Below are 24,253 nucleotides of genomic sequence, written 5' to 3'. Positions count from 1 at the left end.
TTCTTAGTCACAAACTTGTTGTGAATGAGGATGACGAAGAAGATGAGAGACCTTTGTAATGAAATAGGAAAAGAGGTATATCGTTGTGATTGTAGATTTGAAAGAATTAAATAGTGACAGTGGTGTTATCACTCAAAAGTTTTCCCTAGAAGTTAGTAAAAGAAGGAATAATCTGAGGTAACTGTAGTGTTCTAGCTAGGGTACTAGACTAGACTATATTTATTATCGACCAGGATGCGTAAGCTTAGAGGCATGCGTCTAAAGTATATAGACATAAAGGATTGTTGGCTAAGTGGTTATGATGTAGGTCACAGTACTTCCTTACAGAAGATTGGGGTATGTTACCTATCATGCAAACACTCAGGTCACTCTGCTAACATACCTGATTACAATACTATCAATAAATGCTTTTACCAAATTAAATACTGAACCTAAACACTGTGTATCACTGCAAACCAAGTTTTCGATCTCCTTACAGAGACATCACACATAAAACCCTTGTTCTGCAAACACCCAGCATTCACTAATATTTACACAAGGTAAAAATATACAGAGATCATAAATGGATTTTGAAATAAAAATAAAGTTCATGACATTGCTTTTAAAAGACACACAGGGATCGAATCCCTTACAGGACGCGCTTCAAGATCTCAGCGATGACTGTTCAAGCATTACCATAAACGCAAACCATATACATTCAATTGAAATCAAGAGCTATTGAAATCAGAAACCAATCGTAACTACTGTGCAAACCATATAATACCCTAAGTGCAAATAAAATGAAAAGAACAGTATACCGGTTTAACGCAGGGCCCGTCCGCGTTCCAGAGGTATACTGGACTATATTCAACCGACTAGCAAATCAATGCACAAGACATGAGTCGTAACTGCAACTGGGTTCTTAGTATTAAGTTTAAAAGCTCTGTTTTAGAATGATACAACTATTATCCATCGTTCATTACATTGAACTGTATTTACATATGTCTATTACAACCATGTCATTTCGAAAATGAATGTACATTTGGAATATGGTTGTTGTCGCTTTTACTACATCGATATTTTCAAAATGTTTCTATCCTAACTGATTTCAAAAAGAACAAAAAACTAAATCAAATTAGAATGCGCTGCTGTTGCTGCCTTTGTCGCCAGTGTGCCATGCTTTGACCTGTGTTGACCGCGCATGTAGGAGGGTCGATTCTGTTGTAGGATAGGTGTTTGTCCATGCTTGGACATTCTACTTTTCATCCATGCCTTTCGCTCTAGCCCAGCTGGTGTGCCACATGTCAAACAATGAGCCAATTACAGGATGTTGGAACTTCATGTAACCATTTTACCAAAAACTTCTAATTCTTTAACATAAACTTCCTAAATCAATTTCAATGCATTTTAATAACTATAGGACTATTAATTAATCAATTTTCAAGGATTATAAGAGATATATGATGAAAAGGAATGGGCAAATGATATGTTTTAGGAGGAAAAAGGGGGTCATGGGATGATACCAACATCTCTCCCCGACTTAAGGAATTAGCATGTCCTCATGCTATCCCCGAAGTGCTTCCCTTGAACTCTGTCCCTGCCTGGATCTTTGCTGCCTTGAGCAATGTGTCCACATTCTTTTTCACTTGGTTATCTTTCTGACCCTTGAGCTCCTGCTTTAACCTTTTGTATTTTTCTTTGAGGGTCTTCTTCTGATTGTACCACTTAGTGGCCTAGTTAGAAATCTCTGTTTGCTCAGCCTCCAGTTCACTGATTCTCTCCCTTAACTTTTCATTCTTCTTCTGAGTTTCTTTACTCTGCGGCCGAAGCATTTCATTTTCTCTCTTGATAACTTTTTCTAGCATATTAGCCTCCATGAGCTCTTCCTTTAATTCTTCAATTTGTTTCTCCAATTTCTTCTGTCTCTTAATGGGAGGTGGTGAACATTTTTCCTGCTTATTATTGCTTTCTACCTCTATATCAACTTCTGGTCCTGGTAGTGAGTGGTCACCACTCTCAACATCCATTTGTGCAGGTGCATTGGATTCAAGCTGGTCTTCTTGTAACTGGGCTTTTGGTGTCCTCCTTGTTCTTCATGAAGTAAGTGGTGAAAATTTTATCTTGTTCGGCCCTCTTAGCATCTTCCTTTCTCATGTTCCTGGTCCTTATGCTGCCCACAGGTAGAGGTGCCTTGCTGGCTTTGGATACTGGGATTTCTTCATCAATATCCTTCATGAACCCTGAGTCCTCTTGCACTTCTTCTTTATCTTCCTCATCTCTAATTTGATTAGCAGCTATGAATTCTTTCCACGGTTTCCCTCTTCTCTGCAATTCATGCTCAATAAGAATTTTAATTAAGCCAAAGTGATATAGGCTCTTGTCTTCATTCCCCTTCTGCTTCTGGATAGTCTTGGACATCTTGGTTAAGCTTTGTAATAGAAAATATGGTAGACTGATAACACATTGTTTCTTCAAGTGGAGCAGTAGTTTAATATGGTATAGATAGACAATACTGTAACGGCCTTCGCATGTTATGAATTTTTGAAGGATTTAGACCATCTCATCCCAGGGATGCATCAACCAACTTCTGGGAACACCTTTCTTCCAGTTGACTGATGAGACTCTGGATCTAGACATAAACTGCGTCCACGATTTCTCTTTAAATTGTTTTGTTTTAAAATACTTCTCCCCTTCTGGACTAATCCCTATTGCCTGAGCTATAGTATCCTCTGAAACCCTGAATGAGAAGTTACCTATCAGGGCTTTTTCTCCATTGAAGGTGAAAGCAAATTGCTTGGTAACTTCTTCATTACTTCCATGAAATTTTTCTAAGAATGGTAGCCACTGTATCTCTCTGAGAATTTCAATGCAATCTTCATGATATTGTGAACTGTCGAACACACTTGGTTCGACCCTATTAGTCATAGTGGCAGAGGGTCGTGCTCTAACCCTTCTCTGTTTATGTTTCTACGATTTCAACAAAGAAATTTCAAATTTGTTACCTGGTGTATCGCTTCCCTTAATCTTCAATATGATGCCCGGTCGGTCGATTGTCTTATGACTGTGGTGTAAGTCGAAACGGAGTGGTTATATTTTCCCTTTCTTGGCGCTCACTGCTTCCAATCCTCACTGTGTAAGTCGAACCCAAATGGTAATACTTCTTCGGTGCTCACTGCCTCTGATTCTACTTTGAAAGTTACAGGGATCAAATGCGAAAATGATGGTGGGATAACCAGCTGTACTTACTCACAGCGTGTTCAATTTTTAGAACAGAGGAGTGTTGTACGCTTGCATAGATGTCACCACAAGAGCGCTGGGAGTGTATATATATAATGCTGGGTATGATTTCGGGGAGTCCCTTGAATCACTTGGGTACGTCGAGTGGTGGAGTCATGATTTGGCCGTGTGGAATACAATAGCCAGGCCGCTTTACATTTGTTTCTTTTCTCCTTTTATTTAAAAACACAATCCACCACGTGTCCTGTTTCGGTTGGTATTCGGTCAGATGGAGGATGTTGGTATGACTGTAGGATGTATGACAAGGTTGATGTGTTGGTAATGGGTTTAGAAGTATGAATAGGTTGATGTATGAGAATGATGAGAATCGGTGGAATAAGGGATGATAGGAAATGTAGATGTCCTTGAAATCAATCATAACAGTTCACAGTCATCAAATTTACATTAAAAATCAATCTAAGAAATTAAATGTTTAAGAATAAGAAACATATTACTCTTTTGTTGGTTGTTGTTGTATTGACATGCTGAGTAGGACTAGTCCCTTTTGACTGTTCTTTTGCTTGTTGTAATAGGTCCTCTAAGAAAGATTGAATGCACAGGTCCTTTGAGAAAAATTTGAAGATGTAACAGGTCCCTTGAGAAAGATTTGAAGATGTTCATGCAGCTCCTTATATGTATACAGGTTCATTGAACTTGGGCATTTGATGGAGTCTTGGTGCCCAAATCCTTGTAGAAACTTGATAAAACTTTGTTGAAGTAGCCCTTGGTGTCAATCTCTTTAACAGGTCCCTTCTGGGTGTCTTAAACAGGTCCCTTTACTGCTGGTGTTGGTAGCATAGATGTCTGGACAGAACAGGTCCCCCTGCATAATGTTTATAACCAGGTCCCTCTGAGATAAAACAATGACAAAACAACTTATTTATTGAAGTTCGGAATGCTGGAACAAGCTGCTTTGGAAATTTACAGTGAAGATATAGGATAAGAAATCTTTAAGAATTTACAATGGAGAGATAAAAGAACAAAATGCTGATGCCTCTCTCCCCGACTAAAATTTTGACTTGTCCTCAAGTCATGATTCAGCTGATAAATCAAACAGTGAACAAAAGAAAGAGAATTCATACCCGCCAACGAATTGGTTTTCAAGTAGGAATTCGGGGTTAGACTGTGCCAGAGGCTGGTTTTCACATCTAACCCATTTTTTTTTTTTTTTTTTTTTATATATATATATATTTTTTAGTTTTTGTTTTATATAAATTTATTTATTTCTTTTTGACTCTGAAATTGAAATAAAAGAAACTAAGGCAGTGATACTGCAGCTGAGGGCTGCAGTATCTCAACCTCCCTTTGCTGAGATAGTGTATGGAGAAAATCTTGCTTGCTGATGGGCTTGGTGTATAGTTTCAAGCGATGATCATTGACAGTAAAGGAGTGACCTTCTCCATCAATAGTTTTGAGCTTGACTGAACCATTGTCGTAAGCCTGAACAATTTCATAGGGGCCCATCCAATGGGTGGTGAACTTGGCTTTATGATCTCTGAATTTTGAGTCAAAAAGTAAAGCCCAGTCACCTTCCTTGAACTGCTTCTTCTTAATATGTGCATCATGCCACTGCTTCCTTTGTTTTTGCATGAGGATTGTGGTTTCCTCTGCTTGCTGCCTCATCTCATCCAGCTGGTTCAACTGCTGAATTCTTTCTTTTTGTGCTTGGTCCAAATCAATTTGTAAATCTGCAGCCAGTTTAAAAGTATGTATTTGGAACTCAATAGGAAGCATTACCTCTTTGCCGTACACCAATTGATATGGTGTAAATCCTGTAGTATCTTTCCAGGTAATCCTGTAAGCCCAGAGTGCATCTTTGAGCTTCTCTTCCCAATTTTTCCTGTTCATTGCAACAGTTTTAGTAATGATCCCCTCCAAAGTTTTGTTTGTTGATTCCACCTGCCCATTGGCCTGCGGATGGTAAGGGGTACTTTTCCTATGCTTGATTTGGTATTTGTCTGTGATGTCCTTCACTAGCTTTGAGGTGAATTGGGTACCTTGATCAGTCACAATTTCCCTTGGTACTCCATACCTCACAAAAATCTCTTCAAAAAGGAAATTTACTACTGTGTGTTCGGTTGCTCTAACCAGTGCTTTTGCTTCAGCCCACTTTGTGACGTAATCAGTACATACTAAGATGTACTTCTTACCATTGGAGGTTGGGTTAATGGGTCCTATAAAGTCTAGAGCCCATTTGTCAAATGGCTCTAAGTGAACTTGGGGCTGAAGGGGCATCTCATCGGTCGCTGTGGGCCTGCCCATTCTTTGGCAGCTGTCACAACTCTTTACATACTTCTTGGCATCCTTGAAAATGGATGGCCAGTAGTATCCAAGAGTAAGAACTTTGAAGGTTGTCCGCTTCGCTGCAAAATGCCCACCACACGGTTCATCATGGCAAGATTTTAAAATATCAATTACCTCATCATTTCTTACACATCTTCTAATAATCATATCATAACCAGTGTAAAATAAATCGCCATTAAGCCATGAATATCTAGCACTTTGTTTGACTAGTCTCTTCCTTTCCTTTGCAGTAAAGTGTGGAGGTGTCCTTCCTGTAGACAAATAATTGGCCAAATCAGCATACCAAGGAGTTACTATGGAAATTGCAAATAAGTTTTCATCTGGAAAAGAATCTTCAACTGGAACAACCTCACCTGGATTTTGCAGTCTAGAGAGAAAATCTGCCACCTGGTTCTCTTTGCCTGGTCTATCTAACACTGTGATGTTAAATTCCTGTAACAATAGTAACCATCTGGTAACTCTGCCACTAGTTATTGGTTTATTCATTAAATGTCTAATGGCCGAATGATCAGTATGTACAAAGACCTCATAACCAGTTATGTAATGTCGAAATTTATTCACAGCATAAATGATGGCAAGTGTTTCCTTTTCTGTAACTGTATAGTTTAACTCTGCAGGTGTTAGATTTTTACTAATGAAATAAATGGCATAAGTACAAGATTCCTCTTTTTGGCCTAATGATGCACCTACTGCAGTGTCATATGCATCTGTAAAGATATGAAATGGTAGGCTCCAATTAGGCCCTCTCAAGACTGGTGCGGTTGATAACTTCTTTTTGAGTTGTTCGAATGCTTGTTGGCAGTTCTTATTCCAGTTGAAAAGTACATCTTTGGTTAGAAGTTTAAACAAAGGTAAAGCTATCTTACTAAAATGCTCAATAAATCTCCGGTAATAGCTTGCATACCCAAGGAAACTTCTTACCTCTCTTTGATTCTGTGGAATTGGCAAATCAACAATGATCTGGATCTTTGCTGGGTCAACCTGGATGCCTTGAAAAGAAATATAGTGGCCTAACACTATCCCTTCGTTTAACATCATAAAGCACTTTTCATTGCTGAGGGACAGGTTAGCTTCAATACATCTTTTCAAAACTCTCTCAAGATTTTCTAATGCATGTTCAAATGAATTGCCATATACTGAAAAATCATCCATGTAGACTTCAACACAATCATGAATTAAATCAGCGAAAATAGCTAACATAGCTCTCTGAAATGTAGCTGGAGTGTTGCAAAGTCCAAATGGCAAAACATTGTAAGCATAGGTGCCCTAAGGACAGGTGAATGTGGTTTTGTCCTGGTCTTCTGAGGCGATCCTGATCTGGTTGTAGCCACTGAAACCCTCAAGAAAAGAAAATGATGATTTGCCAGCTAGGGTGTCTAACACTTGGTCAATAAATGGCAGTGGGAAATAATCTTAGAGCGTTGCTTTGTTCAGCTGTCTGTAATCAACACAAATGCGCCACTTACCATTTTTCTTGGGCACTATAACCAATGGGGATACCCACTGACTGTCAGAAATAGGATATATAAAATTAACTCTCAAAAGTTTTTGCAGTTACTCTCTGAAAATATCTTGGAGCATGGAGTTCATTCTTCTCTGTGGTTGCCTCACTGGTTTAATGGTGCTATCTGTATAGATATGGTGAGTGCATGTGTCGGGGTGAATCCCATGCATATCGGTGTAGTCCCAAGCAAAGGCTTTTTGGTATTTTCTCAAGAGTTTAATCAATTTCTCTTGTTGAGATGAGTCTAGGTGTTTGCCTATGTTCAGAGTTTTCCCTGGACTAATCTCTATGATCTGAATCTGTGTGTTGGTGATGGATTGAACTGGAAAAATGTCGTGAAATGTAGTTTGCAAAGATTGGATGGTGCATGTTTCCTGAAAGTTTTGGGCCAAAAGTACATCTGCAGCATGATATTGTTCACTTCTCAAATTTTCAGACATATCAGGTTGAGAAAGGAATAATTCTACCAAATCATTATTGTCTTGTTCCTGGAAATCATAGATTTGGTCAATGCTAAAAACATATTGTACTTCTTCTTTATCATTAAATTTATCATCAAGCCACAAATTGTGTGTTACTGCTGGTGATTGTGCTGATGGATAAAGGGTGAGTTGTTTTCTTTCGGTCCCTCTTGAAATGATCATGTTGCCCGATCGACATCCTAGAAATGCATCAGCAGTCGCTAACCATGGTCTACCAAGGATGATAGGGTGTCCTCCTAAATTGGATTTGGGTTGAAGGACTAAGAAATCTACTGGATACTCCCAAGAGTCCAGTGAGACAATGATGTCTTCCAAAATCCCTTCAGGAATGACTTTCGACCTATCAGCTAGTTCTAGAACAATCGTGGTATGTTGCAAATTTATAAGCTGGAGTGTTCTCATGGTTTCAAGAGTCATGACATTGATTGCGGCTCCAAGATCTATCAAAGTGTTTGGAATCCGTATGTTGTTAATGATGGTGGTCATTTTGGGAATGCCAGGATCAACATACTTCTCCATGGAGATGGTATTGGTCATAAGGCCTGCTAAATTTCCTAAAACATGAATGGTTTGAGGATCAATCCTTTTTCTAGCAGGCTTCTTGAGGCACATGTCTTTGATGGCTTTGGTATAGATAGGAATGTCTTTTATAGCTTGCAGCAGTGGAATTTTTATGTAGACATTTTTAAGTTCATCTAAGACATCAAATTGTGGTATAGACAGTGGTGGTTTTACTTGGACCAATCGGTCTAGAAAAGGTGGATGCAGTGGTTGCATATGTTTATCTTTGGTATCATTGTTTGGTTTTGTTTGATTTGTCATTTCATTTTCCTTTTCTGAGTTTTCTTCTTGCTTATCTGTTATTGGAGAATCTTTGTGGAGCACCCTACCAGACCTCAAATTAATGTTTTGCAAAGGCAGTGTGGAATATGAGGTTCCTTCTTCTACATTGTAGGCTGGCCTCTCTGCTCTATTATTCGGATTTGGGACAGTTTGAGCAGGAATTTGAGTGGGTCTGGGAGGTTGTGAGTTAGTTGGAAATTGCAGTTGTGGTGCATTTATTGGTGGAGGAGCAGGCAGTGCTTGTTGAGGAGGTTGGGGCTGATAGACAACTTGCTGAGGATACTGCTGATATGGTTGAGAATGTGATGGATACGGCTGTTGGTATTGTTGATATGGTTGTGAGTAAGGTGGGTATGATTGAGGATATGTATGATAAGATTGGGAGTACTATTGAGACGGTCTCCATTGGTGTTGTGGTTGGTTTTGGTGCTGCCATGGCATGGGTACATTCCATGAGTTTTGTGCATACATTTGATCATTCATAGGAAATTGCAGATTTTGATTTGGAAACATACCTTGGGGTGATGGCCTTGGCTGCCATGGTCGCTTTGTGCCCATGTAATACACGTTTTCCATCTCTGTATTGGCTGCCATATTACAGTTCTGCAAAACTTTAACTTTAGGACAGTTAAACATATCATGATGTTCAGTACAAAAAGCACAAACTTGGATGTTCTCTAGAGGGCAATCTTTTAATGCATGTTTCTTTCAGCATTTTGGGCAGAAGATAGCCATGATATGATCTTCATCTTCTTGTTTCTTCTTGGCTTTTAAAGTGTCAATTTGGTTCCCTAGAGTGCTTAACAGATCTGTTTTAAACTCTTCTAAAAGATTCCCTATTTCGGCCCTTGTGACACTTGCAGAGGCAGATTTTGTGACCCTTGATGACAGGCTTCTCTTTCCCATTTTAGCTTTACTCCTTGAATATTTTTCGCACAACTCAGCGATTTCTTCAAAGGGTAAGGCAGAAATGTCACCTTTGCCCATCAAGTTGAGATCATCCATGTATTCCTCTCGAATACCTTTCAAGAATATTGTGCGGACCAGATCATGAGGCATAGTTCGGTGTTTAGATTTTTGTAAGTTGTAGACAAACCGTTCTAAATATTCCTCTAAGGTTTCATCCTCTTGCTGACTCATTCTAAAGATATCATCTTTAGAGTCTTTGGATCTGCAATAAGGCTGATATTTCCTAAGAAATATTCTCCTCATGCCATCCCAATCAACTATAGCATGCTCACCAAGCCCCATGAACCATTTTAAGGCTGATGACTTTAATGTGGCTGGGAACAATCTAAACCTATGGGCATCATCTGTATAGCCATAAGTTCGACATACAATGTCAAACTCGAACAAGAATGAGTCTGGATCCTCCGAAGCCATACCATAGAAATTTGGTAGCACGGATGGGGGTATGTTTTTCATTTTGATCTCCTCATCCTCCTGTGGTTCATGTATAGGGAACTTAAAAGTTGACTCCTCTTCATCTCCTTGGCGTGGTACTGATCCAGATCCTTCCTCAGCCATTCTAATTAGTCTCTCTGTGTTAGTGTCACTTGGTGGAAAAAGGAGAAAGGAAGATTGTTCAGTAACTGTACTACTTTCTCCTCGTGTAGAAGGTCTAGGAAAGTGCTTCTCCTGCGATTTATGTGTGAATAAAGTTTCCCTCTCAATAAGAGTAAGTTTCTGTCCTGAATAAAATTTTTCTGCCAATGTTTGGATAACTTCCTCAGCTGGTGTTGTATTCCCTAGAGAGTCTGCTCCTGATGATGATGGGTTAGTTTTTAGATGGTGGGGGGTTTTTACAAATCTCCCTTGACTATCTCTAAATCTAGGCATAAATGAACATGATTTCTAACTGTGTTTTTGTTTATTTTTGTGTGTTGAAATTTTTTTCTTTTTGTCTGAATCCTTTAAGTACACCTCCCCGGCAACGGCGCCAAAATGTAGTGTTCTAGCTAGGGTACTAGACTAGACTATATTTATTATCGACCAGGATGCGTAAGCTTAGAGGCATGCGTCTAAAGTATATAGACATAAAGGATTGTTGGCTAAGTGGTTATGATGTAGGTCACAGTACTTCATTACAGAAGATTGGGGTATGTTACCTATCATGCAAACACTCAGGTCACTCTGCTAACATACCTGATTACAATACTATCAATAAATGCTTTTACCAAATTAAATACTGAACCTAAACACTGTGTATCACTGCAAACCAAGTTTTCGATCTCCTTACAGAGACATCACACATAAAACCCTTGTTCTGCAAACACCCAGCATTCACTATTATTTACACAAGGTAAAAATATACAGAGATCATAAATGGATTTTGAAATAAAAATAAAGTTCATGACATTGCTTTTAAAACACACACAGGGATCGAATCCCTTACAGGACGCGCTTCAAGATCTCAGCGATGACTGTTCAAGCATTACCATAAACGCAAACCATATACATTCAATTGAAATCAAGAGCTATTGAAATCGGAAACCAATTGTAACTACTTGTGCAAACCATATAATACCCTAAGTGCAAATAAAATGAAAAGAACAATATAACGGTTTAACGCAGGGCCCGTCCGCGTTCCAGAGGTATACTGGACTATATTCAACCGAATAGCAAATCAATGCACAAGACACGAGTCGTAACTGCAACTGGGTTCTTAGTATTAAGTTTAAAAGCTCTGTTTCAGAATGATACAACTATTATCCATCGTTCATTACATTGAACTGTATTTACATATGTCTATTACAACCATGTCATTTCAAAAATGAATGTACATTCGGAATATGGTTGTTGCCGCTTTTACTACATCGAGATTTTCAAAATGTTTCTATCCTAACTGATTTCAAAAAGAACAAAAAGCTAAATCAAATTAGAATGCGTTGTTGTTGTTGCCTTTGTCGCCAGTGTGCCATGCTTTGACCTGTGTTGACTGCGCATGTAGGAGGGTCGATTCTGCTGTAGGATAGGTGTTTGTCCATGCTTGGACATTCTACTTTTCATCCATGCCTTTCGCTCTAGCCTAGCTGGTGTGCCACATGTCAAACAATGAGCCAATTACAGGATGTTGGAACTTCCTGTAACCATTTTACCAAAAACTTCTAATTCTTTAACATAAACTTCCTAAATCAATTTCAATGCATTTTAATAACTATAGGACTATTAATTAATCAATTTTCAAGGATTCTAAGAGATGTATGATGAAAAGGAATGGGAAAATGATATGTTTTAGGAGGAAAAAGGGGGTCATGGGATGATACCAACAGTAACCACAAACCAAATATTTTAGACTCAAGTTCTAGCCAGCCTAAGTCCAGAGAGGGCTCTCTCGTTATAATTTAACTTTGTTTTATTAGATTTTAGGCTAGTTATTAGTGTTCATGAGGATTATGATTTTGATTGAAAGTTGGGTGGTGGAGTTCTTGGAACATATGGATAGAGCTAGGTTCTTAAGCCATTGGGCTATGGAGTCAATCAAAGGATAGCTTAACTGGACCATATCATTAAAGGGATTGTTTATAGGGCAAGCTAGCAAAGCAAAAAGCAAATCTTCAAAGGGCTGATGGATGGAATGATTCTAACTAGGGTAAAAGGGCAATGAAGAATCCTTAGACCGAGATCAAAATGAGGAACAGAGGGTGATCATCAACAAAGAGCAATTAAGAATTCTTTGCTACATAGACCACAGGGAAAAACTACGGAAGTAAGGGAGCATTTAAGAATTCCCTAACTATGATAGTTTAGCAGAAAACATCAAGAAGGTAAACAGTCAAAACAGAGTGCACTAAAGCAAGTTCTGAAATATCATTCCTAGTTTACCATTCAGATTTCATAGAAACGCATAAGATTATTAATAAACATAAGGAAAAACAATAATACACATGAGAGGATACTTATTTGATTTTCGCTTAACACAAGAATCCTGTAAAATGTCTGAAATTTATTCCATGATCCAGCAAGCCAATCCAGTCTTGATACAATAACACTTTGATTTTAGATACAAGTCTACATAAATGTCTTTGAATCCACCCTAAATATTTCGAAATGGGAAGTATTTATACAAAAAATATTACAAAATATCTCATAACCGTTTGAGATTTAATTAAGGAAATAAAAATATCTTCAAGCATGAAGATAGAGACAGATGTAAAACTTCATCATGTTGTCCCTCTTATTATGGTAGTGTTGGCTGTTGCAGTTGGATTTGAGCCCTTTTAGGCTAGTTGATATGTGTACGCTGGAATAATTTTTGTCTTTGGTCTTTAACTGATACTCTTTAACCTGTTACTCTTTGACCCTGTTCACCTGTTTCATCTGGCTGCCATTCAGATTTACTGTGGTAACTTATAGTAAATATGTCATCTTTTCCCACCATTCATCTTCAGGTAATTTTACTTTCAGCATCATTCTATATATCTCGTCTGCCTCGTTGTATTTGGCAGAATTTGGCTTGGCGACAAATAGATGTTTCACCTCATGCTCTAGGAAAATTATATTTTCTAAAGTATCATACAATACTTTCCCTGTTGGTAATGCTTTGATTCCTGAAGTGCTTGCCTGTTCCTTGGACAAATTCTTTAATCTATCAACATAGTCCAATTGGGTCATAAGTTTGTCATGGATGACCATGGGACTTGGAAGGCCTTTATCCCTCAAAATTTGAAACTTTGCCATGAATCTGTCAATGCCAACCTGCATGTTATGGCATTTTTCCTCCAAGTTAAGCATAAGGTTTATTTTAGAAAGAACCTTTTTGACTTCAATGATGGCTTCAGTTCTGTCCTCCACACCAAGCTCATTTAGTTCATGCATGTTCTTGCTGTTCAAGAAATGGATGAGTTGATTAGAATCCTCAGGCTGGTCTCCTAGGTCTTCCTTTACCTTTTGTATTGCTTCGGTGGCCACTTTCACCAATTCTGTTTCCTCAAATATCACTTGAATTGATGGCCAAATATCATTGACAGAGTCAATGATATTGGCCCAAAGAATCTCCTTAGTCTTTCCTAGTGGATTTTGTAAAGTTATATCCTTCTCTAGGACCTTAATCTTCTCACCCATCCTTAGGGATTTCTATGTTTCTTCTCTCTGTTGTATTTGGGCAAGCTTGCAATCAGTTTCTAGACTTGCCACTTTCTCCTTGAGCCTCTTAAGTTTTGTTAACTGGATGGAAATTTCCTCCATGGATTTCACTAACTCTGTTGTCTTTTCTATTGAGGTACCTGTTGTTGTGGACTCAGTTATGACTAGCAGTGCTGTGGTAGGTGGAACTGTTGGTGCCAACGATGCTGCCAGTGTTGAGGGAACTGCAGTTGTTACTGTGGGAATGGCAATGGTAGAAGTGGTGGCTAGTTCACTTTGTTTGGACTGAATCAATGTGTCCAATTCTTTCTCTGTTTCTTTCAACTTGCCATTTAGCTTTAGGACCAAGTCCATAAGCTCCTCTTGTCCCTTTTGGGTCTCTAGGACCTCTGCTGTCTGTGGGTGATGCAGTGGTGGAATCTTCAGTTTCTTCTTCAAAGTAGCTATGTCATCGTTTTTCTTCTTGAACAGTCTTTCAGTGGCCTTTACATCTTTGGGATCATGTCCCAACTCAATGATTAAGTCCTCTAAGGACTTGATTCTGATGTCCTTTGCCTGTGAAGAGGCATTTTCCAATTGGAATTGAGCTGATATGTTATTTAGGGAATTCTGCAATTGATGAGCTGCAATGGCTTTCCCTATCAAGGTAGAGTAAATCATCTCCCCTGTCTGTTTGTGCAGCTCAATCTGGTCAATAGGATGTATGTCCTTTGCCAGCACTTCGAAATCAATCTTCTTGAAGTCAGCTGCTGTCCTTGGTTGTTGAGTAGTGGACTTCATAAATGTCATCTACATTTTTCCCTCTTTCACATCATAGGCTGACATAAGCCTTGTTTGGTTTGTAGGTTCCATCTTGAGGTACTATGCATAAGTCTGGGATTTTAGCCTCTCATTCCTGGCCTTTATATCCGTGTACCTCTCTCTAATGTCTTGATCCTTGTCAACTGGCATCCTAAAGGAGGACACTTCAACACTCTATTTCCTTTCCAACATCTGAGTGTTTGATGTGGAAGTTACTAGTGTACCCCCAGAAGGAGTGGCAGGTATTCTTATTTCTCCTTCTATGTTTGTGGCCCCCACTGTTTCCTCTGTGAATTCCTGTTCTGAAACAAGATTCAACCTCTGCCTTTTGACTAGGTTGGTTTCTGCATATGTTTGTATGGTTGCTCTGCCTGATGTAGTGGCCTCTTCCCTATTCCTTTTGAGGATTTTCTCCTCATTTAGAGGAGTTTGCAAGTTAGGGGGAGTACTCATAGTGGGCTGCTGTATACCTATTTGACCTAATTCCTCTGATAGGTCTAGCTGCTCTGACTCTTCCTGCACCTGGGATTCTTCTCCTATTTGTGATTCACTTGGTGCCTGAGATTCTCCCTGTGCATGTGATTCTTCATGGATTTGGGACTGTCCTTGGGCTTGAGATTCTTCTGGAACCTGCAGGAAAGAACCTTCATCAAGCCTTTTCTATAAATCAATTAGAGAATTTTCAACTGCTACTTCAATGCTATCCTTGTCTATTAAAGTATTCTCCACCCATTCCAGTTGGTTTGCATATTTCTCTATCTTAGGGATTCAGTGGTGAATGTAGAGAGCCATCTTGTTTTTTTGTCTCCTGTTGTAAATGAAGTCACAGGGGTCATATCTCCACATGAAGCTTTGTTTTAGTTTGAGTCTCTGAAGGATTTCTTCTGCTTCTCTGCTATTGCATAAAAAGGGGTCTAGTTGATCTTTCATTCTGAGCTGGGCCTTCTTTTTGGCCTTAACAAAATGCACCTCATCTGAGTTGATTATTTGCCTGTAGTACTCCAAGGCAAACAACCTCATTGGGAGGTATCTGGGCAGTTTATATGGGGCCAACTCACAACCATAGATCCTAATTTTTGTGTGATTTTGGTACAAGTACCAATCTCCCACTTTGTGTTGTTTTGACAGCTGCAGGATCCTCCTGATATCTGAACTGATTCTTGGAGGAAGACTTCCTAGCAACATGGTCACTACTGGATGTACAAAAAGGTCAATGAAATCTATGTATGGATAAGGGGAATCATGCTTATGTATCAAAGGAGTCCAAAAAATTACTGACCTAGGATGACCTTTAGTGTTAAGCTTTTGGAGAATGAAAGGGAACTTGTCAGCTTGGTAATATAAGAAAAGGTGGTACAAAACTGAAGAATACTTGAACACTCTTTCATTACTCATTCTCAAAAATTGTTCATTCATCTTATCAGCTATGTACTTGGCATAATCATACATGACAACAGGGGGTTGTCCTGGAGTAAAAATGGACATGAAGGCTAAGATGATTTCATCTATGTATTCACTAGTTGTATAGCCTAAAACACAAAAGATCATTTCTACTATATCCTGACCAAATGGGGAAAATATGGTAGCCACATATGGGGGAGGGTCTTTTGGGATGTGCTTTTCCTCCCTGATGAAGGTTTGGAGCATTTCAGCAAGTTTGGCAATGGTAAGCTTAGGAAATTTGTCTAGTAGGTCACCAATTGAAATAGGAGTTAAATTATGCCCTGGTTGTAATTGGAGCATTTCATTGATTGACTCAGCAGTGATGGTGAAAAGTATGGTGTTGTCAGAGGACATCACTGCTCTTTGACTGGGAATGTAGTTTTCATGTCAATAATGGACAATCTCTGGAAAGATGTACACCTCAGGGAATTGGTATTTGGGAAAATTAGACTCCCAAAGACCTATCTTATCTGTGTGGTTGAGGTATTGGTCTCTGTATCGGTAGTACAATTTGACAGGGGATTTAAGGACAGAGGTGTCCTTGATTTGGAATTCTTTATCAGCAAGAGGAAGGTGGTCCAGGTCCAGGTGAGGAGTAGTAATTGGCCTCACATCCATGGAAATTGGGGTAGCCATTCTAAGTTCTTGTGGATTTAAGAATGGGGACGGTAAATTTTCAGTCTTTGAAGTAATGGGGGTTCAATTCCAGGTGGGTTTTATTTAAAGTTACTTTTAATTTCAACTAAGAAAACTTGAAAGACTGGTTCAAAAATTTAACAGGGCTTTCAATGGATTCTGGCTTAAATACCTGGAATTGATGAAAACGGGGTGTGAACCAGGTAACTAGCAATTCTGAACGATTGAAAAGGCTTCAGTTAGGCTGGAAGGCAATCTGGGAGCTTTTGGCGTCTTCAGAGTGAAGGTGTACATGGGTTGACGACTTTCAATGTTCACAGGCGCGTGCATGGAAAATTACAATTAAAACGATAAAAATAATGATTTGGGGCTTTTTTGGATTTATGCGCAAAAGGTCAATTTGGCGGGTACGGGTGAACAGTGACCATTTGTCGCGTAGCAGGATGAACAGTGACAATTTTGGCGGGTAGCGGTAAGTGGTTTATTTTGCACAGCCTTTGGGCGCTTGGCAGTATTGGGGGGAGGCCGCCCGATTCCACTCATCAAGCGCCACATCGCCTCAGGGGCCCGGCGGAAAAAAACCCATTTCGGGTGGGTATCGTTCATACTTCGGGCCCTTCCGAAATCAACATGGGCCATCAGATGGGGAGGGGGGAGATCGTGCGGTGGTCGGGCGCGGGAGTTGCACGGAAGGTAATGGAGGGGCCCAACGTGCAATTAAGCGCGGTGGTTTTAACTTAATGAGGGATTAAAGCGGGGATTAAGGTATCGGGTGAGATTTGATTGGTGAATGGGTTGACTTTAGTTAATCGCAAATCAATTAATTATGTCATTTGTCGGGGTTGGGTAATATAAAGTTTATATTTCAAACTTAGGGGTAGGGATATTAATATTAAAGAGGTTTAATAAAATATATGGGAAAGGGGTTTTTTTTCGAGAATTAACATATAAATAATGTTAAAAGTTAATATGAAAATTGTGGGAGATAAATGAAGTGCGCTAAGCATAATGTGTTTTTGTAATTTTATTTGCTTTTTACATAGAACATTATAACTTAGGCTAAGTGCATTTTTGTGGGTTTTTCATAAAAAGGGGTATCCATGGGGGTGATTGCTTTTCCTTAGGAAAATGGTGTTTTAACCTTAGGAAAAGGGATTTATTAGGGGAAAATGAATGAATTGAAGGGGGTGAATGTTTATGAGGGGATTTTAATACTTAAGATCCATAAGTCATTGGTCCGAGGGTCCAGTCCCTCCAGAAGTCAGAGAAATGCTCTGAGCCCCTTTGACTTAAGATTTTGGGTACTTCAACCTTATTGTGGGAAATTAGTTAGGTAATGGGTGAAATGAGTGAAGAGAAATTAGTTAATTTGAATTTTTGAACTTTATGCTAGTCCAATTTCTCATTAATACTTAGAACTTTCATGATGAGGGTGATAACTATGCTTTTTTCTAACAATCATCATAATTCTGCAACCTTTCTTCTACTTACCCATCTACTCATCCTACCATTTTTACATCTCTTTATTAGGGTGCATTTAAGCTAGCAAACCCTTATCAAATAATTTCTTTTTTTTTACAATGGAAATCTAGCTATATCTAACCTTATTACATCCAAGGGCTCAAATTAAACAGTTGAGCTCCTTTTTATTTACTCTACCTAATCTAGTTATCTACCAAGATTACACTGTTTGGTCATATTTTTATTCTCTATCTATGAACTTGAAATTGAAACATGAAATAGCCAAGTTTAAACATTTTGACCATCATGGATTGTGGCATAGCTTACAAACTGCACACAATCATTTATTCTGCTTAAAAAGTAAATAAGAGTGGCATTTTGACTAGCACACTTTCATGGTCTTCTCTTTTCTTGGGGTTCATATTTTCATATTTTTTTTACCTTTTTATTTTTTTTGTCATTTGATTTTTCTTTTAGGATATACCCTCTTTACATTTTTTAATTTTTTGAATATGGAAAACATTTGCAAAAAATCAAAGGTATGTAAATATTACAGGTTTAATCTCAGCCATTCAAAAATTATGACTCCTATTGGTATAGGAACCTAACAAGTGGCAGTAGAACATATCCAGTACTCAAGGCTAGTAGTAATAGAAGCTAATAAATTATAAAATGGGGTGACAACAACTCCAAAATTTCTTTCAAGGAATATGTAAGAATGTTTGAAGTAAAAGAGTTAATCTCATATTTCTATTTACTTAGCTCATAAGATATAATAAGTTAATGTTTTGAGAGAAATAAGGGAGCAAATCTCCATATGAGAAAAAGTTTAAGCAAGAGAATCAAGGTGATCACCTCAACAGTTGTAAATCTCGACGAGGAAAACTATCTTAAAATCTACCTAAAAATACTTGGTTAAATTACTGTTGAGAATGCAACAAGATGATGGAGCTTAGTGGAAAGGAGTCTCCTTCACTAAGTGGGCCCGCAGGAAAATTATGGCGCAAAGTCTATTTTTAGACATATGGATCATGTCTATGAGTTGCAGTATGCTGGTTATGGATGATTGGTCATGTTGGGAAAAATAGATGGACTTCTATTTTTGGATCACAGCAGGAGTGATCAGAGTTTATTTTTAGACTACTAGTCAAAAATAGAAAAGTCAAATATTATTAGCTCATAATAATATTTAGACTATAAACTTTATCTTATTCTCTTAGAGCACTTCAGTTTGAGATACAAATGTGGCACATGCAGCTGTCAGAAGGAAATACACTTTCTTTGTGAGTCAATTGAGCTATTGCATGCAGGACTTCAGTTAGAACTCAAGCAGTTGAGTTTGGTGGAGTGGGATGTGGAGTTGATGGATTTGTGTTCAGTTTGACTTGGTTAAACTAGTTGTAATTATTCTAACTGCAAATAGACAAGTGATGAGTTGTGTGAATTAATTATTAACTCATAAAGCAACTAAAGAATACATCAGTTAACTCAGTTGCATGTCAGTGCATGTACAGTTCAGTGGAGACAGGTGTTAGAGGTTGAGATTGCTATCAGTTGTGACTATAGTTGTGCATGAGATCTTGCACAATCAAAGGATTGAGTATGCCCATGAGAATTGCATATGCCCAGTGATATAGCATGTGCTCATGTGATTTACAGTGTGAGTGATTTTCCAAGGTAAATAGAACTTGGAACGAGTTTGGATTCAATTCATTCTCTAGCAGGTATTGTGCAGTAGAGGCACGCAAGCAGCAGAGGAGATTTGGAGATCAGATTTGAGCTGTATTGTCTGTAACAGGTGGAGATAGTATTGAGTACTTGTGAGGAGTATTGTACTATGTAATGTTACAAGTTCTCAATCATTAATATACAGATAGTGTGGGGTTTTCAGCTGTAAGCTTTCCCCAGGATACATAATGTGTTAATGTGTGCATGCTATTGATGTTTCATTGTTTTCGATGCTGCTAAATTGATGATCAACGTAGAGGAGCTTATGTATTGTGCATGTATTCCGCAATAGTGCATGATCAAGATAATCTCTGTTGAATATGTGTTTATTATTCAAAATTTCTACAATTACAAAGTCATCCGTCGACAATTAAGCACTCAGTAGAATTATTATCAAGAACTAGTTATTTCGTAGCCAGTGTTAAAAAATCGTCGTCAAACATAAACCCTCCATATAGACACAAAAAACCGACTAACCAATAGGATGATGCCAAAGTCACCCAACAGTTGCATAAGATATTTTATTTTCATTTTCATTTCCAATTATTAGCTTGAAATGGGTAACAAACTTTAATTTTGTGGAACTATTTGAAGGATAAAGTATATCCAGAAAAGGATACCAATATTTTGAGAGGAAGACTTTGCACTGTTGTAAAGTGAAATTCTGAAGGGAATTTGGAGATTTCTTAGACCGCATGTACTATGCGAACTAATCATCAAATTCTCTATCTAGTGCATGACTTATCTACAATCACATAAAATGTAGTAAAACATAAACTGCATCATGATCACTCCAATATGAATGTGAAATATTGACATGACATTCTTCAACCAGAAAACTTGTCCAAATGTGATCAATTGTGGCTTTTGGTTTTTAGAACCAAGTTATTTTCTATTTTCTTTAGTTGTTATAATTGCATGCTTTAGTAGCAATTGTTTACTTTTTCTACTATCTTAATTAATGTCAATATTGAAAACTACGATACTTATAAAAATAATCGTTATGAGTTAATTGTGCCTTTTCCATTGCAATTGTTTCAATAATTATTGAAATAGAAGCAAGTAGCACAACATATACATTTATCATGCATACTCGATATTGGAAATAAATAACTGATAGAACAAGTTCAACTTTGTTATTGCAAATGTTCTTAGTTCATGTGATTTCTATGTTTTTTCATGTACAAGTACTCCATGAAGACAATTTGATATGTTGAAATTGAATTTGCAAAATTCATTATCTCATACTGGAAAGTTAACATGCATATCTTGGATAGAAATAATCGTACTAATTAGATATTTGTCATGAACAATGTCATTGACATGAGCATGTAGACTCTGTGGAATACTGCATTATGCATATATAGCCTCAAGTGATTTGTATACACACTTTCTGTTATCAAAGTTCCTTGTAGATGTTGTAAAATTGATATAGAAAACCGAGACTCAGTAACATGAAATCAAACCTCTATATATACCTTTTACTTTTCTTTCTGTTTTCAATGAACATCTCAACCAGTAAATGAAAATAGATTTTACTTAAACAGTTAAATGAATTTTACACGTCCATAATGTTCACACACATTCTCTTCAATGCCTAAATAACAATGAAAGTGATTAGTCAATAGTATCCAATTTAAATCATGCGATATCAGAGCAACAAAGGAAAATAATTTCAATTTCAATGAAAAAATGAGCAAGCAAATTAAAGCAATAACAACATAATTACTTGAATTCACTGAAGCATGAAAGCACAGTGGTCTAGACTTATGTTAATAAAGATAGAAAAAAAATATAGAATCCTTTCCCATGATTACTCTATTGTTTAAATAATATCACAAAACAATGGGTAAAGCTTCGCTCCATGTTTTCTTGACAACTTATAAAATAAAAATAGAAAAGTAAAATTGTGCTTGTTGAATTAATGTCCTAAGAGCATGATTTGATAACTACCATTGACAATGAATCTCTAGAATATATGCAAGCTAAAAAGGAGCATCGAGCTAGACATTGACTTAGAATTAGTATACATGTTTTTGTATAACTAGGAATTCGTGCGTTATTCTTTGACTAATTAATTTGTTCAATAAGAAATAATTTTGTGGTTTGAACAAAATTTTCTAGATGGAATGCAGATCAATTCTATGAATCTGTTCTATTTTAGTTCTATGTCCTTGTTAGTTTTATTATGTATTGTTTCTTAATGTACCAGTTTGCAGTAACTTGTCCTCTGATCCATCTAACTCTATCTCAATATCTATGAGTACTTGCATTATATGTTGTGTTAATGGGGTAGAACTTTATTGTAAAACTTTTACCAATTCTTCATAACTCTGCAAGTGAGCTTTGTAGGGTTTCCAAATTGTTTTCTTTTGTTTCATAGTGATTCAGGGAAGGTCAAGGCTGCTTCTTTTCAATATCTTTTCCAATGCAATCAACTCATTTAGTTGTCTATCTGTTTCCTTATTGATCATGTAATTGAATACTTCATCTACCAGGTTCTATTTGTCTTGAGCTAGACTTAGCTTCTTGCATAATTGTTCTTGTAAGCGAGGGAATCGTTCACGAGCCTCAAGTGCCTCCTGCTAAAATTTTCCAACTTAACTACATTGTTCACTACTCCTTGGATTTTTTTATTGAGATTCAGCCAATTGACCATCCTTCTTCTTGGCATATCTTTTCCAAATGTCGTTTTGGTTTAAGTTTCAGGAAAATAAGGGCTTTTATTTATTTTTTTATTAAATTCTCCAATATGTATATCGTTCGAAAATATTCCAACGACCCGGCTCCTACCTGCAGTGATCAATGGTCGAAAATGTATTGTAGGATCCCCCCACGTTCGTGACATTTAACGAAGGAGGGGGGGTTTGCAATCTTGTTTCAAAATACCACTGGTATCTACGTTCAAGTGATCATCAATTGCACACCCCCCTCTCCCAAAACTACTTACTTCCGACATACCCCCAACACCCCCCCCCCCCCCCACCACAAACCACTCTCCACCTAGCAGTTACTCCTGCTAACTTATCCCTCCACTAACTAGCCACCAAAGTAGTTATGACTATTTCCTCCACTATCTGTCATTTCATAACTGCCAACTCACTGAATTAACTCCCGCCAATGTTTAAAAATCAATTAAACGTTTCAATTATTAATTGCTAACGAATATCTCATCCCTTGCTAAAACCAAATTTGTCTTGCATTTGCCCGGCATGTTCATTGAAAGTCACATTGTAGCAGGACATGCACAAGAGTTCCAAGTTCATGACATCTGCTTTGTTCAACGTTTGTATGATTCCTGGGTAGTCAAAGTCTTCTCATTCTCTATTTATTTTCAAAATGAATTCTTTCAAAGGGAAAAGTAAGTTGCATATAGAAAACCTTATGCTTCCCCTAGTCCCAAATCTAGATGACCTACCATTAGTAGATGTTGATTTTAAAATTGTAGAGACCAAATGTAAATTTTACTTTTATGAATTGAAAAATTGGGCCTTCCAAAATTTTGAATATGTCAATGACGAGTTTAGTTTTTGCACATGTTTGTTGCCTCGATTCATCTTCCCTCAAACCTACCATTTTCCTGAATTTATTTCCTAAAGTGAAAGCTGTTATTTATCTAGTCAGAGAGAAATAGTTGCCAGAAATGGTGAAACCCAGTTCTATATAGCACCATAATCCATTCTCCAAGTTTTTCAGATTAATCCTCCAAGATCTATTCATAATTTTTTCAGTTGATTCATTAATTGATATTTATCATAATCTTACCTTTCAACAGAGAGCCAATATTTTTTAATCATTTTTGCCTAAAGGTTTCAAATTGCCTTGTCATAATCCACCTTATTTCTCAGCAACATTTCCATAAATGTCCAAACAAATAATTTCTATGGCATGTTCTCTTCTAGGCTATCAAAGTGATGAATGGGTTGATGAGGTCATCCTAGGGTTCCCGTCTGCCTTTTCATCTGGGAAAAAGCCTCCTATCCTTTTCAATTTTGGCTAGTTCATTTTAGATATCATTCATGAGCAATGCCTGAAGTTAAATGTAGAGAGGGCCTTTAAACATCAATTTGTATTAGTTTAATTGTTCCTATATCACCAAGTAGAGAGGATTAAGATGTCTTTACAAAAGCTGGATTCACAGGGGAGAACACAGTCGATCATTCATTAGACTTCACTCGTCAGAAAGAATTCAAAATATCCTTCCTTTAATGACTTTGTAGATCAATTTCTATATTTTTCATTATGTCTTCTTAGTAGTGATGTAGTTCCAAGGATATCAACAGAGATCGAGAGAATTTTGCATATGAGTGAGTGGTAAAAAGTGGGAGACTAGTATTTATATCAGAACTTTATAGAGATCAAGATTTATGGTTGTGAATTGCCACTTTACAAGCTGCCATTTTTTGTTCCTATGAGGATTTTTGATTTGGAATTCATAAGGCAAAGTTTGAATGTGGATGAAATTTATTTTGTGTCAAGAAAACAAAAAGCCCAGTTTAAACTGAAAGCTCAGGTGGGTCCCTTTATAGTAAATACCAAAGCAGCTAATAAAGAGGTAGAGAACTTAAGTATGGGGGTTTACGCAGTGACCTATTAAGTCAAATGAAGTTTAAAATGAGTTTTAGTTGGTCTTACAATTCTTTGGGAAACATTTTAGCTATTAGACTTAAGCAGAAGTCTGCTCCTTATATACATATTTCTAAACCAAAAA

The sequence above is a fragment of the Pinus tabuliformis genome, chromosome 9 (genome assembly GCF_031772625.1).
Source record: "Pinus tabuliformis cultivar Carrire ecotype Pingquan chromosome 9, CPIR1, whole genome shotgun sequence".
NCBI lineage: Eukaryota > Viridiplantae > Streptophyta > Pinopsida > Pinales > Pinaceae > Pinus > Pinus tabuliformis.
Note: the sequence above shows the minus strand (reverse complement) of the source record.